Source organism: Macrotis lagotis, chromosome 7, assembly GCF_037893015.1.
Source record: "Macrotis lagotis isolate mMagLag1 chromosome 7, bilby.v1.9.chrom.fasta, whole genome shotgun sequence".
Classification (NCBI taxonomy): Eukaryota; Metazoa; Chordata; class Mammalia; order Peramelemorphia; family Peramelidae; genus Macrotis; species Macrotis lagotis.
Window position 1 is genome coordinate 135,974,562 of NC_133664.1, and position 16,014 is coordinate 135,990,575.

Consider the following 16,014-nt stretch of genomic DNA (forward strand, 5'->3'; position numbering starts at 1 on the left):
ATTGCCTCAGGCATGGGTTCTATTTTTAGTGTTTCTGGGAGGATAGAGATCACTGGATGGGCCCAGTTCTGTCTATCTGTAGATTCTGTCCATGAGGGGCAGGAGGGATTTCAGACAATTAGTCAAATTCATTAGCTTTGGGGGGATGGTAGGCATTGATGATAACTGGTTCCACCATAGCAAGAACCTTTCCTATCTTAAAGATCAAGGAAGAAGAACCTATTCCCTTTCTTCTTAGGAGAGGTTCTAGATATTCAATGGTTAAAAAAAAGCATACTACCTTTGCTGATAACATTGTTTTAAACAATTTCTTCCTAGGCATGAATGAAAGAAGTGGAAACATCTATTAATAATATCATTACAACTTGGCATCAACTTAGACTTGATAGAAATTCTCCAACATTTAAATGAAAAAATATTATACTATTTAAGAAAAGCTACACTCACTAATAATTTCAACATATTGTAGAAGTTTGGACTCTTCTCCAGGCATTACTTACTACTTTAGAGATGGGGTACAGTTGGAGGGATTTTACTAATCTGGGTCTAATTTTAATAAGTATCTGTTTGGGGCCATGGCCCATGGCCCATGGTTCAAGCATTTAACTGCAGGTCAAAAGTTCTCTGTTGCAAATCCACATGGCCCTCTCAGGGGTCTCACTTTTTGAAGTTAGTGTAGTTTAGTAAGTAGACATAGATAACTGGACTAAGAATCAGGAAGTTAGGTTTAAATTTTATTTCAGTGACTTAACTGTTTGACTGAGTAATCATTTAACTTTTTTTGCCTCAGTTTCCTCATCTGTAAACCAAGGAGGGAGAGGACTCAATGACTTCCAAGTTTCTAGAACTAAACATTGATTTCAAGGGCACCTTCCAAAAGCACTCTCAAAGATTTCCATATTATCTTTGGAAGGGATCTCAGGTGACTACCTAATTCCCTTCCCCCAATATCAAAAAAGAAAACCCCAATATGACACACTTGATAAGTAATTCTCTAGTCTTTGCTCTAACCTTCCATGACAGAAAATCCATAATTCCATATTACCTTTACACAGCACCAAAATTAGGAAGATTTTTCTTGACATTAAACTTGTTTCATTGCAATTCTTAAACTAATTTCTGTTTCTGACCTCTTGGGACTAAAGAGAGCAATTTGAAATCCATAATTAAATGCAGCTACTTCTCTCTGAAATTTCTCTTTTGTCATGCTAAATATCACCAGGTTCTTCAAATAACTCAGTCCAAATGGAATCAAGAATTTTCATTATTTTGTGTGCACTCCTATGAATATTTTCAAGTTTACCAGTATTCCACTTACTCAATAAATCAACACAAGCATTTAATAAATTTGTATACATCTAACTCTAGAGGCAAAATAAATTTTTTAAAAAAGTCCCTGCCCTCAATGAGCTCATAATCTAAAGTCAAAGACAGCACAAAAGTGAAGGCATGAAAGCTAGGAGTGGGGTGACAAGGAAGGGGCCATCAAGGATGCAAGGATGGAAATAAAATTTTTTTTTATTTTCTTTTTAACAAGGCAATGGGGTTAAGTGGCTTGCCCAAGGCCACACAGCTAGGTAATTATTGTGTCTGAGGCCGGATTTGAACTCAGGTGCTCCTGACTCCAGGGCTGGTGCTCTATCCACTGCTCCACCTAGCTGCCCCTAAAAAATTATTTTAAAAAGTTTCAACATATAAGAAAATGATAGGTAAAGAAAGAGACAAAAGTCAGAGAAGACTGGCTGTCCCTGAGTGGAGTCCAACCCAGGTTTTTATGTCTTTCCCCTCATCCAGAGGGCAAAAGGTGAGCTCCCTTTCCCTTACTGGACTGGGGAATTAGGTAGAAGGGGAAGCCTAAGGATATCAGGATACATTAAACAATGAATGGTAGTGGATTTACATCAAAAATGGAGATCTCCACCCAATTTGACAAGATTAGCAGCCTTTAAAATTACAAATTTTCTTTTACCATCATATCTTTTCCATGGTAGTAATTTACATCTCAAGAGTAGGTGGTAGTCAATTTACATCTCTACCCAACTTCTACATACACAATTCTCTTTCCCCTGCATCATCATCCCCCCCCTCAAAATTATTAGGGACCCAGAGTCTTCTTGGCCTTTCAGAGTCCATTTGGTGAGGCCTACTTTGAGGCAGAATCCAGAGAATGATTGGCTGGTACAACTGGTTGACATCGTGCAAAAAACTCCAGAGATATTTTAACAGAGAAGGCTATTTGAAAGAGGTCCAATAAGTGGGAAAAACTAGTTCCATAAGGAACAAGAATTGTACTTTATGATCCTAAGCCAGTATCAAAATACCTTTTATAAGAACATTGGTTCTGGAGTGGAGCCCAGATGGTGACAGGAAAAGAGCCTCTCTTAGGTGCTCTCTCTCAAAACTTATAAGAACTCTACATTTTTGAGAGACAGAACCCACAGAGGGATCCAGTAAGGCAGTTCTCCAGCCCAAAACAGTGAAAGGCTAAAAAGCCTAAAAAACAGTGAAAGCTCCACTCCATGGGGTTTGAGGAGCAACCCACCAGAATGAAGGAACTTCAGCCTCCTGGAGGCAGCCCCAGGGCACCTGGGAGCCACAGCTCATGGCATAAGGGGCAGTTTCCTGACCTACACTCAGGCAAAACTTGGAAGATGGTGGGGGGGCTCTGTCAGAGCCAGCAGGTGAAACCCAGCCCTCAGGGCTTCAGCAAGCAGCCTGGTCTCAGCAGCCTAGAACCAGGAACCAGTAGCAGGTGGAGCCATTAAGCAGGAGTCTCTAAGCAACTGAGTCTTGAGTATTAGCCTAGGTAGGGGAATGGAGAGAGACTTCCAAGGTCTGTCCTCTGTACCTGGAACGGGACTCTGGGGCTCTGACCACATTCAGATCCTGATCACAGTCTAGCCCCACCCCATGGAACAGCAGGTTCCCCCCCCCACCTCAGCCATATGGCAGAGGGGTATGTTTGTGATCATTCACAGACCAAGAGAGAAGACAGAGCTTCATACACTGAGATCCTTGCGTGTGTGAGGGGGTGTCCCAATAATAATCAAAAGTTCAGGAAGCACCCCAAAACCAGGCACAGGCTGGGGAAATAAGTAAACAGAGAGAAGAGGAACACCATTGAGAAATACATTGTCTATGATCCCAAGAAGGATCAAAATATTCAATCTGAAGATGAGGAAATACAAATTCCTGCATCTAAAGACTGCAAGAAAAACAGAAATTGGGCTCAGGCTATGACAGAGCTCAAAAAAGATTGAAAATCAAGTGAGGGAGACAGAAGAAAAACTGAGAAAAGAAATGAGAGAGATGCAGGACAAATGTGAAAAAGTAGCAGTTTAGGGAGATCCTAAAACATGCTGAAGAAAATAACATGTTAAAAACCAGCATAGCTCAAATGGATAAAACAGTTCAAAAAGTTATTGAGAAGAATGCTTTAAAAAGCAGAATAGAAAAAAAAATTGAAAAAAAAAAGAAAAAAGCAGAATTGAACAGATGGAAAAAGAAATAAGAAAGCTCTCTGAAGAAAATAAATCCTTCAGAAGTAGAATGAAACTGAAGGAAGCTGCTGACTTTACAACACATCAAGACATAATACTTCAAAACCAAAAGAATGAAAAATTAGAAGAAAATGTGAAACATCTCTTTGAAAAAACTGATCTAGAAAACAGATTCAGGAAAGATAATTTAAAAATTATTGGCATACCTGAAAGTCATGATCAGGAAAAGAGCCTTGACATCATTTTTAAAGAATTCCTACAGGAAAATTAACCAGATATCCTAGAAGCAGAGGGCAAAATAGAAATTGAGAGAATGCACTGATCTCCCCTAGAAAGAGATCCCTATAAAACAACCCCCAGGAATATTATAGCCAAGTTCCAGAATTCCCAAGTCAAAGAGAAAATATTACAAGCAGCCAGAAGGACACAATGCAAATATCCGTGGAGCTGTAGTCAGGATCACACAGGATTTAGCAACAACTACATTAAGGGCTCATAGGGCATGGAATATAATATTCTAGAAGGTAAAAGAACTTGGAATACAACCGAGAATCAACTACCCAAGAAAAACAGAACATCTTCTTCTAGGTGAAAAAGATGGACTTTCAATGAACCAGGGGAATTTCAAATGATCCTGGTGAAATGGCCAGAGCTGAACACATAGTTTGATCTTCAAATACAGGATTCAGGTGAAGCATAGATATTGGAGGAGAAGGGTAAAATATGAGAGACTTAATGATGATGAATTACATGTATTCCTGCATAGAAAAATGATACTGATAATACTCATGAGAAACTTCTCATTTAATAGAGCAGGTAGAAGGGGATTTCATAGATGAAGCACAGGAGAGAGCTAATTTGAAGATATAAAATATTGTAAAAAATGGAGTCAATGACTAAAAGGGAAAGGAGAGGTGGAATAGGCTAATTTCATGTTTTTTTTATTACAATGAACTATTGCAATGATATGGAAGGGGGAAAGACAAGGGGGAATGAGGGAACCTTCACTCTCATCAGAGGTGGCTAGGAGAGGAAACAGCATATACTCAATGGGGTATAGACATCTAGAGTAAGAAGCAGAGAAGAGGGAATGGGGGATGGGGGGATATAAATGATGGAGGAGAGAGTGGACCATGGGGGAGAATGGTCACATATAACACATTTTCTTTTTTTACTTCTTGCAAGAGGCTGAGATTGGATGGACTATCCAAGTGGTTGCTAGGCCTAAGGGGTGGTATGTAGGCTCCAAGCTTCTTGGCCCCAGGGCCAGTGATCTGTCTGCTGCGCCACTCAGCTACCCTACAGCACATTTAAGAAGAGGGACAGAGTAAAAAGAGAGGGAAAATATAGTATATGATAGTGAGGAAGTACTAATGGAAGGAGTTGCGATCAGCAATGGCAACAGTGGAAAAAATATGGATGTGGAAGTAGCTTTTGTGATGGACTTATGGTGAAGAATGTGATCCACCTATGACAGAGATGGAGGTATTGCAACACAGACTGAAGCACATTTATCATCATCATCATTATTATCATTATTATCATTATTATTATTATTATTATTATTATTATTATTATTTGGGGGGGTTGCAGGGCAAGTGGGGTTGGGTGGCTTGCTCGAGGCCACACAGCTGGGTGATTGTTGGGTGTCTGAGGCTGGATATGGACCTGGGGGTTCCTGGCTCCAGGGCTAGTACTCTGTCCACTGCACCACTTGACCACCCCTACTACTATTATTATTATCATTAATTAGTATTGCTTTATTTTATTTGGGGGTATTTTTGGTTTCTGTAGGGCAGTGGAGTTGGGGTAGCTTGCCCAGGGTTACACAGCTAGGTGATTGTTGGGTGTCTGGGACCAGATTTGGGCTCGGGTGCTCTGCCCACTGGGCAACCTGGCTGCCCCTATTTTTTATTTTAATTTTAATTTTTTCTATTTCCTTTACCTTATTGCTCATGAGGGTCTATTTTTGGGAGGGTATTGTGTTTACTTTTAAACAAGAATATTTTAGTAATGTATAAAAAATCATTTGTACAAAAAATGAATAAAAATAAATTAAAAAATAACATTGGTTCCAATACAATGCAAATTCACTGATGTATGCCACATAAGTTGTAAATAAGATCTCGAAAACAGTATAAACAAATATACTGAAAAAGCATTTTAAAACTGATGTATCCAAAACATAATTTGCAAAAAATTCTTTTGATGTGACCATGTTTAGCATGAACAAAAATTCTAATGGAACAACGGATCTCTCCTTTAAAATAGTTTTAAAAAAATATCAAAAAGACATTATTCTGATATAAACAATCATACAGATATTATTTTTAATTAGGAGAACTTGTGGTAAAAAGTTACATCAGATGTTAAAAGGTCAAGACAAAAATACTTGCCATTTAAAATTTAGAAGGTAAGAGTTCCAATGGCTCACTCTCATATTTAATTATGATGCACCTGGAATGATCATGGCAATTTGATATTACAGAGCAGAGAGGGACATGAGGGCATGTTCCTTTATGAAGTCATGTACACACAATCTTTTCAGTGAACCAGGTGAGGGATTCCTTTAAGAGAATCCTACCCCAGTGAGGCTAGGGTCATTCTTTTAAAGATCACTTATTTACAGCATTTAACATCAAACTCCATAGGGCTAAATGGCTTCACTGGTATATTGTCTTTCTATTTTAACTTACCTGATGTAAGGCAAATCAATTATCAATAGGCTGTAATATAGCAATTACCTATAACCAGAGCTTCAGGTGGTTTGAGCATTAAGAAGAACCAAGAGTGTGCCAGGCTGTAATTTGGTATAAGAGACCCAGGGGAAAAAAATAATCCAATTGTTACTCAAGTACCTAAGGACAGTGCTGTGAATGAAATGCAATAAACAGATTGAGATGTAAAAATGCAATAATCCCAATTCTTACTTTTTATAAAATCAACCTTTTGCAAAGAACCCATTTAGTTATTAACTATGTTTAAAATAACTAAACATCTCCTTCTGGCTAGGAGGTTATCCATCATCTACATACTTCTCACATAACAATTGGCTAGAAAAATCTCAAGTTATCATTTTATCTTCCTCATGTTACATAGGTGCTGTTTGCTCAAAGCAAATAACCAGTTTAGTCCCAGTATACATATATATATCTAGAAATTTCTTTACAAATATATAAATCATTACTTTCAGAATTCTTTAAAAAAAGTTAGAATATCTTAAATTTCTAACATGTGTTATTGATTCCAATGCAATTAAGAAAACAACCAGGCATTCAAGTCGATATATTCCAGAAGGGGGTCATAATTTGTGATATTTCCCTCATCACCCCTTCAAAGCAATCACATATTAATTCTAGGCTTTAACATTACACTTTTCAAATAGCTTCCGTGTTCACAAGAGAACTAAACCAAATATAATTTCTTTGAAGTTAGAAAAGAATACCAGATAATTGATAAATACATATACATATTTATTCCTTTCCATAAACATGCTATAAGAGACAAAGATTATAATAATTATTTTCCTTCTTAATAACACAAATTCTCAAGACTTGTTACTCTCACTTAGCTCTCAGGTAGTTTCTTTTTTTAAACACTTGATAACTTTTTTCTATCAAAAAACTTCCTTCCCTCTTTTCAAAGCCTCTTGAGGGCAGGAAGTCTACATTTACTAAACCTTAAAGTCTCAATTTAGTTGAATACAGCCTTCAATTAATATTATGTTAACAAAAAAGCTCACAGCTCAAATCATTTCATAAACTTTTCCACTTACAAACTTTCAAATGGAATAAGGGGATAGGCTCAGACCCCAACTTCATTAATTACTTAAAATTAGAACTTTTAAGCAATTAATTTCAAAACCCAAAGTAGGAGTAACATTTAACTCAGGTAACTGTAACTATTTCAGACCTGATTTACACACACACACACACACACACACACACACAAATTTGTATAAAGATTTCAAATTTACCCAGGTGAGATTGGATACCCGGGCCAGCACCTAATCTCAGAATATAGAAACATTTTCCCACCTCTTCAGGCCAGTGGAGAGATGTGAAAATGACCCAATGATGTTTAAATGCACATGTTCACACATATACACACAAATACTTAACATTTTTTGAATGTACCATTTATGACCAGTCAAAAAAATAACTTTTAGAATCAATCAGAATTTCTTGAGGAACCTCATACATACACACACACACACACACACACACACACACACATATATATATCAGAAAAAAAAAATTATCTCCCCCTCCTTTTTTTCTTAACTAACTGACCACAAGGCTTCTCAATCAATCTGCCCATTTCCCCTTCCCCCCCTCCCAAGGATGAGGCTTGGAATTGATATAACATAGTCATTGCCTAGCCTCCCTCCTCCCCAAACCAGTAAGAAGGTATGGGAGTTCCCTATTCTAAAACAAGTTGGAGTGGGGGGGGGGGGGAATCTTACCCTTCCTGCAGTGAAGCATGCATTCCATCTGAGACATAAGTTTGAGTTTTGAAGTTCTAAAAAGGAAGATTTTCCTTCTCTTTCTCCCTACCCCTTTCTCCTGAAGAGGGTGGGGGCAGCATAGAATGAGAAAGAACATTTCAAAGAGAAAGAGAGAGAATTCCACCCAAAGATAATTTCAAAGAGTCAGGTGTTTTGCTTTTGTCAAATCTGATTCCTTCCTAGGAGCAAGCACACAGCTTGGGGTGGGGGGAGTCTTGGTACTAAATTTTCCCATGTTTTAATTCTGTCAATTTATTGGTAAGCAAACACATCAATTGGACATACGTCAAACGTCCTTCCTTAACAACCCTTACTGCACAGTAGAGTTATAAACCAAACATAACTGAGAACTGCCTTCTCTGGGCAGTCTGAATAAAACAGGGCAGGCTCACATAAGGGCTGCTGTGAAAAACCACATGGGATCAGCTTAGCTGACTCCCCTCAAAACTCAAACTTTTCCTGTTTTCCAGAAAAAAGGAAAACAGAAAGAGGGCTAGAGGTCCAATAATTTTCCTACTTTTCTAAAAATCTAGGATCTAAAAAAGGGGGCATGCTTCTCACCTATGGAGTTCAATCCACTTTCCCAAGTCTGGGCAGAGTCTCCTGGCTGGCTTGTCATTATGTAGCCACGGGCTACTTGAATTAGGTTCTGCCTATGAGGAATCATTATTCAGACTCAGGAAAGCAAAGGTAGAAATAAAAAATTATTTTAAAAAAGTTTTCAACACATAAGAAAATGGTTCATAAAGAAAAGCAAAGACAAAAGAACAATCAAGCTGAACTTGACTGGACCAGCAAGTCAGAGAAGACTGGCCAGCCCTGAGTGGAGGCCAACCCAGGTTTTTATGTCTTGCTCTCATCCAGAGGGCAAAAGGTGAATTCCCTTTTCTTTACTTTTAGGTAGAAGGTGAAACCTAAGGAAATCAGAATACATTAAACAATGAATCAGTGGTAGTTGACTTACATCAAGAATGATTTCCACCCAATTTGAAAAGATTAGCAGCCTTTAAGATTACAAATTTTGTTTCTGCTACAATCATAATTCTGTTTTTTTCCATTGTAGTCAATTTACATCTCAAGAGAAGGTGGTTGTCAATTTACATCTCTACCCAATTTCTACATTCACAATTCTCTTCATCTTTCCTCTGCATCAAGAACATCTTGTTTCATGGAGTTGCAATGAGGCAGCAGATGAAAAGTGGATTGATTATAAGAGCCCAGGTTCTACCCTCTAAAAAAGAAGGCAATGTGAAGAGTGTGGTACTCTCTCCTCCAGCCCTCAAATCACAGGAGAAAGGAGGCCGAAGGTGTAATCAATCAAGGCTTGATAACAGCTTGGTGGTTAGTTTAGAAGTGATTAACTTGTCCTTGTAATCTTGTTCTGTGTAGTTGAAACCAAGCTGGGCAGTAAATGCAACAATTTTAAACTGTAATCCAGAACTGAATGTAAAACAACAGATATGAACTGACCAGGGAGCATAAAGAGAGACTAATTTTTTTTTTATGCTTCTTTTATTGCCACCTAAGTTCTTGTTTTTTATTTTGGCTGCCATTTCCCGGTATTGATTGTACTGACCTTGCAATTCAGTAAAACTTTAGATATGTTTACATAGACTTCTGTCTAATTATCCTTCCCCAAACTAGAAATAGAGTTTTTGAACTTGTGTAAAATTTTATATTTATCATTATTACACTTATCTTGATCCAGGGTTTTAACCTGTCAAGGTCTCTTTGGATCCTGACCCTATTCAGTGTGTTAGCTGTTGCTCTCAGTTTTATGTCACATGCAAATTTGTTGAGTATGCCAAAATGATTGCCAAACATTGATCCATGACCCACTCAATGGATTCAGAATGTAACAACAACATAAATACATAGAGCTAGCCTTTATTTAGTGCTTTAAAGTACAACATACTTCACAAATTTTATCTTATTTTCCAGTAACAAAAACTTGAGAGGTAGACATAAGTATTATCCCTATTTTATACAAAACAACTGAAGAGGCAACTAAGGCAGAGAAAAGTTAAGTGACTTGTTCATACTTGGTTCATACAGTTAGTAAGCTCCTGAAAGTGAATTTAAACTCAGGTCTTCTTGATTCCAGGTCTAGTATTCTATCCATTATTCCACCTAGCTACAGATATTCTTAAAATTGAAAAGGAAATACTAAATACCCCCCTTTCAATAGATCATTCAGATATTTAGATCTTTGCTATTCTATTTTAAAATAACTTTTAAATTTCATAGAATACCACCCTACTTCCATTACAGTGAACAAATAATCCACAAGTAATAGCATCTACTATCTAACAGGCACAGTCCTAAATGCAGAGGATAGAAAAATAAAAGGCAATTTCTTCTCTCAAATTACCGAATGAAATAAAATGAATCAGTTTGACAATATGTGCAACTTTTCCACTTTAATAGTTCTCCTTTTCTGAGAGAAGTATGTTTGATCACCTGTTTTTTAGAAGGAAGATTGGTCTTTGAGTTACATTTTGCAGGCCCAGGAGATTGCAATTCTATTTAAAAAAGAAAAGTATCTCAAAGGACTCATCTTAATATTCTTCTGTAGTTCAAGTAATTAATTGGTAACTTCTCTCCTTAAATCATTCAGACACCAAAGTTCTCCTCTCTGTAATGTAAAAAAGTATTAAAATATTAATGTGTATAATGAATTCTCAGATTTCTGTCAAAGTGAGTAAATTTACCGAGGTAAATATTTGCCCTGTCTTCAGATACCCCTGCACCTAACCTCAGTGCAGAAATGCACTAGCCCTAGATGTAGAAAAACTAAGAGCTTTGCCTTTTAGATTCATAGCAAAATGTTCGATTCCTAGAGCATGAAAACTTCTCTTTAATCAATACACCATATTGGCACTCCACACTTTTGTCAGAGAACTTAAACATGAAAAATTAATTGTGTCCAGCACTTGCCAAATGAACCTTAAAATTCCTGCTATGAGAAAGAAGTTTAATGGACTATATATTTCTCTAATTCTCTCAACTCTCCCTCCCTGTATTGAGATAGATAAAAGTCAGAACACCTGGACATCTTATTTCAGCATTCCACAAAAACTGTTTTCACTGAGATAAGATTTATTGCTATATCTTGAGCTGTTATAGTGAGTCAATATAACAAGCATCTGTTTGTACATTTCTCTAGGTTTGGCAAAATTATGATTGAAAGTTTTATTATTTTACCCAGTTTCTGTTAAGTACGGTTTTATGTGTTCTATACTTGAAATGGGGATAGGAAAAAGTTTGTTTGCTCAAACTTGTATGCTTTTTTTTTAATCAGATGAGTAGGGATGACAGCAACCAATGAACACAGGCACTAGACTAGTGAAGAAAACTTTTGCTATTCACAACTGAACTTAGTACACAAATATTGACTTATTCCAGATGCTTAATAACATGCATTTCTTTTCTCTTTATAACATTCTACATTTTGGGTTTTTTAAGTCCTATTTTGTACTGAATTTGATTTTTCAAATAGACAAAGGCAAGAAAAAATTCTTGATAGAAAAATGGATCTTATATAGAATTAAACCTCTACATTTTCTTTAGAATATTTGTTATCTCAAGAGCTAAAAATTATTTAAATATCCACATGAATACATACATATATACATATATATGTTTATACATACATATATATATATATATATATATATATATATATATATAATGTTGCCATCTTTTAAAAAAAACCACAGACCATGTCACTTTGTTGCAACAAAGTTTTAAGGCTCCCAAATACACTAAAAACATCATTTAAGAATAAATTGATTTGTAGTGAACTAGTAAAGGAGAGATTACGGTAAAAAAAAAATAGAATGGAATGTGTGTTAGACTGAAATATGTAGCTTATAGCTACAAAGATATATGAAGGGTTTAGTTTTCTTCAGTTAACTTCTGTGTTTCCTTTTTCAATTGGTTAATTTTACATTTAGAGGAGTTGATCTCTTTTTCCATTTGGTCAATTTTAAAGTGATTCTTCAGGGACAGCTAGGTGGCACAGTGGATAGAGCACTGGCCATGGAGTCAGGAGGACCTGAGTTCAAATACAGCTTTAGACACTTAATTGCCTAGCTTTGTGACCTTGGGCAAGTCACTTAACCCCCATTGTTTTAAATACTTTTTTTTAAAGTTATTATTTAGACAATTTTCATAATTCTTCTGCTCGGCTCTCATTTCTTTTCTCCATTTTTCTTCTTCCTCTTTTCTTTGGTTTGTAAAATTCTTTTTGAGCTTTTCCAAGAGGCCTTTTTATGGATTTGAGACCAATTCAAAACCCCCTTGAGGTTTCACATACAGGCATTTTGTCACTGATTTCCTCTTCTGAGATGACATTCTTATCATCCCTATCAGAATAGAGGGTTTTGTGATTAGCACTTTTGGGGGGTTTATTGCTCATTTTGATAAATGAGTTCTGCTCCTGGGGCACAGTGCCAAGCTTTTTGTGCTTGAGTCTGGGGTCTGTTCCCTGGATTACTACTTCCTATCATGTTTCAGGTGCTAGCACATGTTCCCTGCATTCACTTTGTTGTACCAATGTTCTTGGAGATCACACTTTGTCTTCTGGACTGGTGTTGGGACCCTCACTCCTGTCCCGTGGCATCTTTAACTTGCTAAATAGAGACTTGAGCTGTACTGGGGCTATGTACCTCCAGCTGAATTGTCAATTCTCCCACCTCTGTTGGGCTATACTCCCCTTTTACCCATATGAGATAGACCTTTACTGAAGTTTCTCCATGATATCTGTCAAGTTGGGGTCTCTTCAGAGGCTTCAATTAAAGTTATTTTAGGAAACTCCTGGAGTTTTCTAGTTTCATGAAACCATTTTGGCTCCATCCCCAGAAGTCCACTTGATGCTATCCCTTCAAACCCAAATAAACCCTCATGAAATTGGGAGGCTGGAATTAAAGGAGGGGTTTAGTTTAGTCTGATACATATTAGGCACATAAAAGAAAATATATAAATATTAAATTGTCATCAAGCATCATCAAACTATATAAATATTAAATTATCATCAAGCAAGAGGAGGTCTATGGAAAGAAAGAGAAAGGAAAGGGAAAAAAGATAAAAAAATGAAAGAAATAAAATTTATTCTTATCATTTTGGTTAGTTTACTTTCCTCTAGTACCTAACCCAAAGAGTAGGGTACAAAATCAATTACATTTGTTAGATTTTAGGATAAAAAATATTATATGGGAGGATAATTAAACTAATGGCTACCATAAACTTTAAAAATGTTCTGCGTATTCCCCTTGTAATAAAGGACCATTTCTAAGAAAAAAAAAGGAAAATATTTATAAATGAAATTGTGAATCTAGATAATGTTATATAATTTAATAACAATTTCTGGTTTTAGGACTGCCATCTATCTGTTCTCTTAAATCTAAAACAATTAGGGGATGAAAAGATGCTACTATCTTGCATCTTGTAATTCATTTTTTCCCATAGATATAAATATTATAGAGATAGCTTGAATTGGTCAACAAAGAGAGAAGGGTATGGAAATCTGTTGATGTCTTTTAAAGAGTGAGCTAGACAAGCTGATAAATGTAGCAAATTGTATCAAATAACAAAATATACATTATCATTATAACTTCTTCAACAAAAGTTGATGATTAACTGTATTTTAACACATATTTGATTTCATCTTATTTACCAGGCTTTTAATCTTGTCTATATTTGTTTAATTGTTTGCATTTTATAATCTACATTTACTTTGATCAGATTGTTGCACAAGAATCAATCTGTTTTCTATCTTCTATCATCTATACACATACATATATATATATGCATACACACAGATTGTTGCACGAGAATCAATCTGTTTTCTGTCTTCTATCATCTATACACATTCATATATACGTATATGCATACACATACTTCTTTATTCACTTATTTATTTGTAAATCATGAAGGAACAGATGGTATTATCAAATAAAAGGATTATTTTGTAATTATCATTTGCTCCTTGGAAGGAAACTATAGAAAATCTGGACAGTGTACTAAAAAATAGAGACATTTACCTTTCCAACAAAAGTCCATACAGTCAAAACTATGGTTTTTCTAGTACCAAAATATGGCTGCATGAATTAGACTTGCAAGAATGTTGAGCATCACAAAATGGATACTTCTCCACATAGCAAGAGACCAGCAGGCATCCTGGTATCTTCTTATTCTCATCTCTTTCAAAAGTTTAACCTCTTTTCAAGCTATGGGGAAAAAAAGAGAAAAAAAAAACTTTCTCTCTCTCGCTCTCCATATATATATATATATATATATATATATATATATATATATATATATATATATATATATATACACATATATGCCAGATATACCAGAATCTCCTATAGCTACTAGTCTACTATGGACAAAGTATAAGAAAACAATAAAATTTTCAATCTTGGATTCTAAAGTTGTGCTAGGATGAGGTTGAGAGTTTCAGTGAGAAAAACAAAAAAGAAACACACTTATGAAATTTTGATGGCTGGAGAGAGAGAAAAAGACTAGCGGGGAGAGAACAACTATAAGTGTATTCAGCAAAGCTTTGATTTCATGATTTTTGGAGCTGTGATATTTTAAATGACATATGTTCTTATGCAAGATGAGTCTTTGAATCTTTGTTGCCTGAAAAATAGTTTGGAACCTACATCAGACTGATTAATTTACAGAACAGTACTGAATTTGTCTCTATTGAATTATTCAGTGAACCAAGGGATGTTTGGATTTTGCTTTTTTTTTTTTTAGGTTTTTGCAAGGCAAAGGGAGTTAAGTGGCTTGCCCAAGGCCACACAGCTAGTCAATTATTAAGTGTCTGAGACCAGATTTGAACCCAGGTACTTCTTATTCCAGGGTCGGTGCTTTATCCACTATGCCACCTAGCCACCCCTTGGATTTTGCTTTCTAAATTGTAGTCTTTCTATATTTTCCCTTTGGATTCTATTTTTTGAAAAAAAAATCAGCTGGAATACTATGAGGGAATCACTTAGCAAAAGTCATCATACTTATTAAATTTTTCCTGGGTTTTCATTTTATTTTATTGTGAAATTATTTGCCAAAACTATTTTAATATGGATTTGGTTAAATACAGATGTTAATTAAAATAAGATGGAAATGATTTTGCTATGACTATAGGAGAATGGTTCATCATTTGGACAATTAAATATCAGTGCCATAATTTGATGAATAACCATTGAGAGAATAAAGAAATTCAATCTCTGAAAAGGTAGTACATGCCTTTTGAGACAATGCTATCTGTCATGATGGATTCTTAAATGCATCTAATATGGTCTGTAAAATTAGAGAATATGAGCATTCACCTTTGAATGATTTGTATATCTACAACTAGGCTGCAAATTAACATTTTAAAAGGAATGGTAGTAGGAAGAAATTATGACTATTCCTTGGAGAAAAATAATATTATGTGTTGCACACTCTAAAGAGTGCTAGAAGAGAGGTTTAAACAGGAAGGGATCTTGTCTCTTTCAGTAATGGAGGAACAAAGGCAAAAAAATAGCAGGAATTAATTCTCTTAAGCCTTCCAATTTGCTGAATCTCCAATATAAGTGATGTGTTCTTATTGAAAGTTGCCTTTTTCTACAAAGAAAATATAGGATAGATTTATGACTCTTTATTCCTGGCTAAGCTGATTTCTAATGATAAATTAAACTAAACAGAGTTTTAGTTTATTTTTTCAACTTTTTTTGGTAAAGAAACAGGAAATGAAGATTCAGGGGAGAAGAGGCACTTGTAGCTAAAGTAGGCTCTGGGTATCCTTATTCCAACTCCCTCTTCCACTCAGAACTAGGTTCACTATATCTTCCTTTTGGAGTTTTAAGTGAACAAATCAAGAATTATTCTCTAATGGCAATGGTTCAAGGCTCCAAGTGGCTTCCTTTTTTAATATATTATCAGCTGAGAATCAATGTAATAAACTAGCCTTAAGTAGCTTTTAGAAAGGCATTTCCAAGGCAATACAGGAACACT

At 35.7% G+C, this 16,014-nt stretch overlaps 1 long non-coding RNA gene across 1 annotated transcript; it reads right to left on the minus strand.

Moving 5' to 3' along the window:
* Nucleotides 1-5,420: 5,420 nt before the first annotated feature.
* LOC141493018 (uncharacterized) lies at nucleotides 5,421-14,296 on the minus strand. The gene is made up of 2 exons (XR_012470101.1): nucleotides 14,052-14,296; nucleotides 5,421-10,642 (listed from the first exon to the last, which is right to left on the minus strand). It is a non-coding gene; the product is annotated as an uncharacterized LOC141493018 (long non-coding RNA).
* Between the last annotated feature and the right edge of the window lie 1,718 nt (nucleotides 14,297-16,014).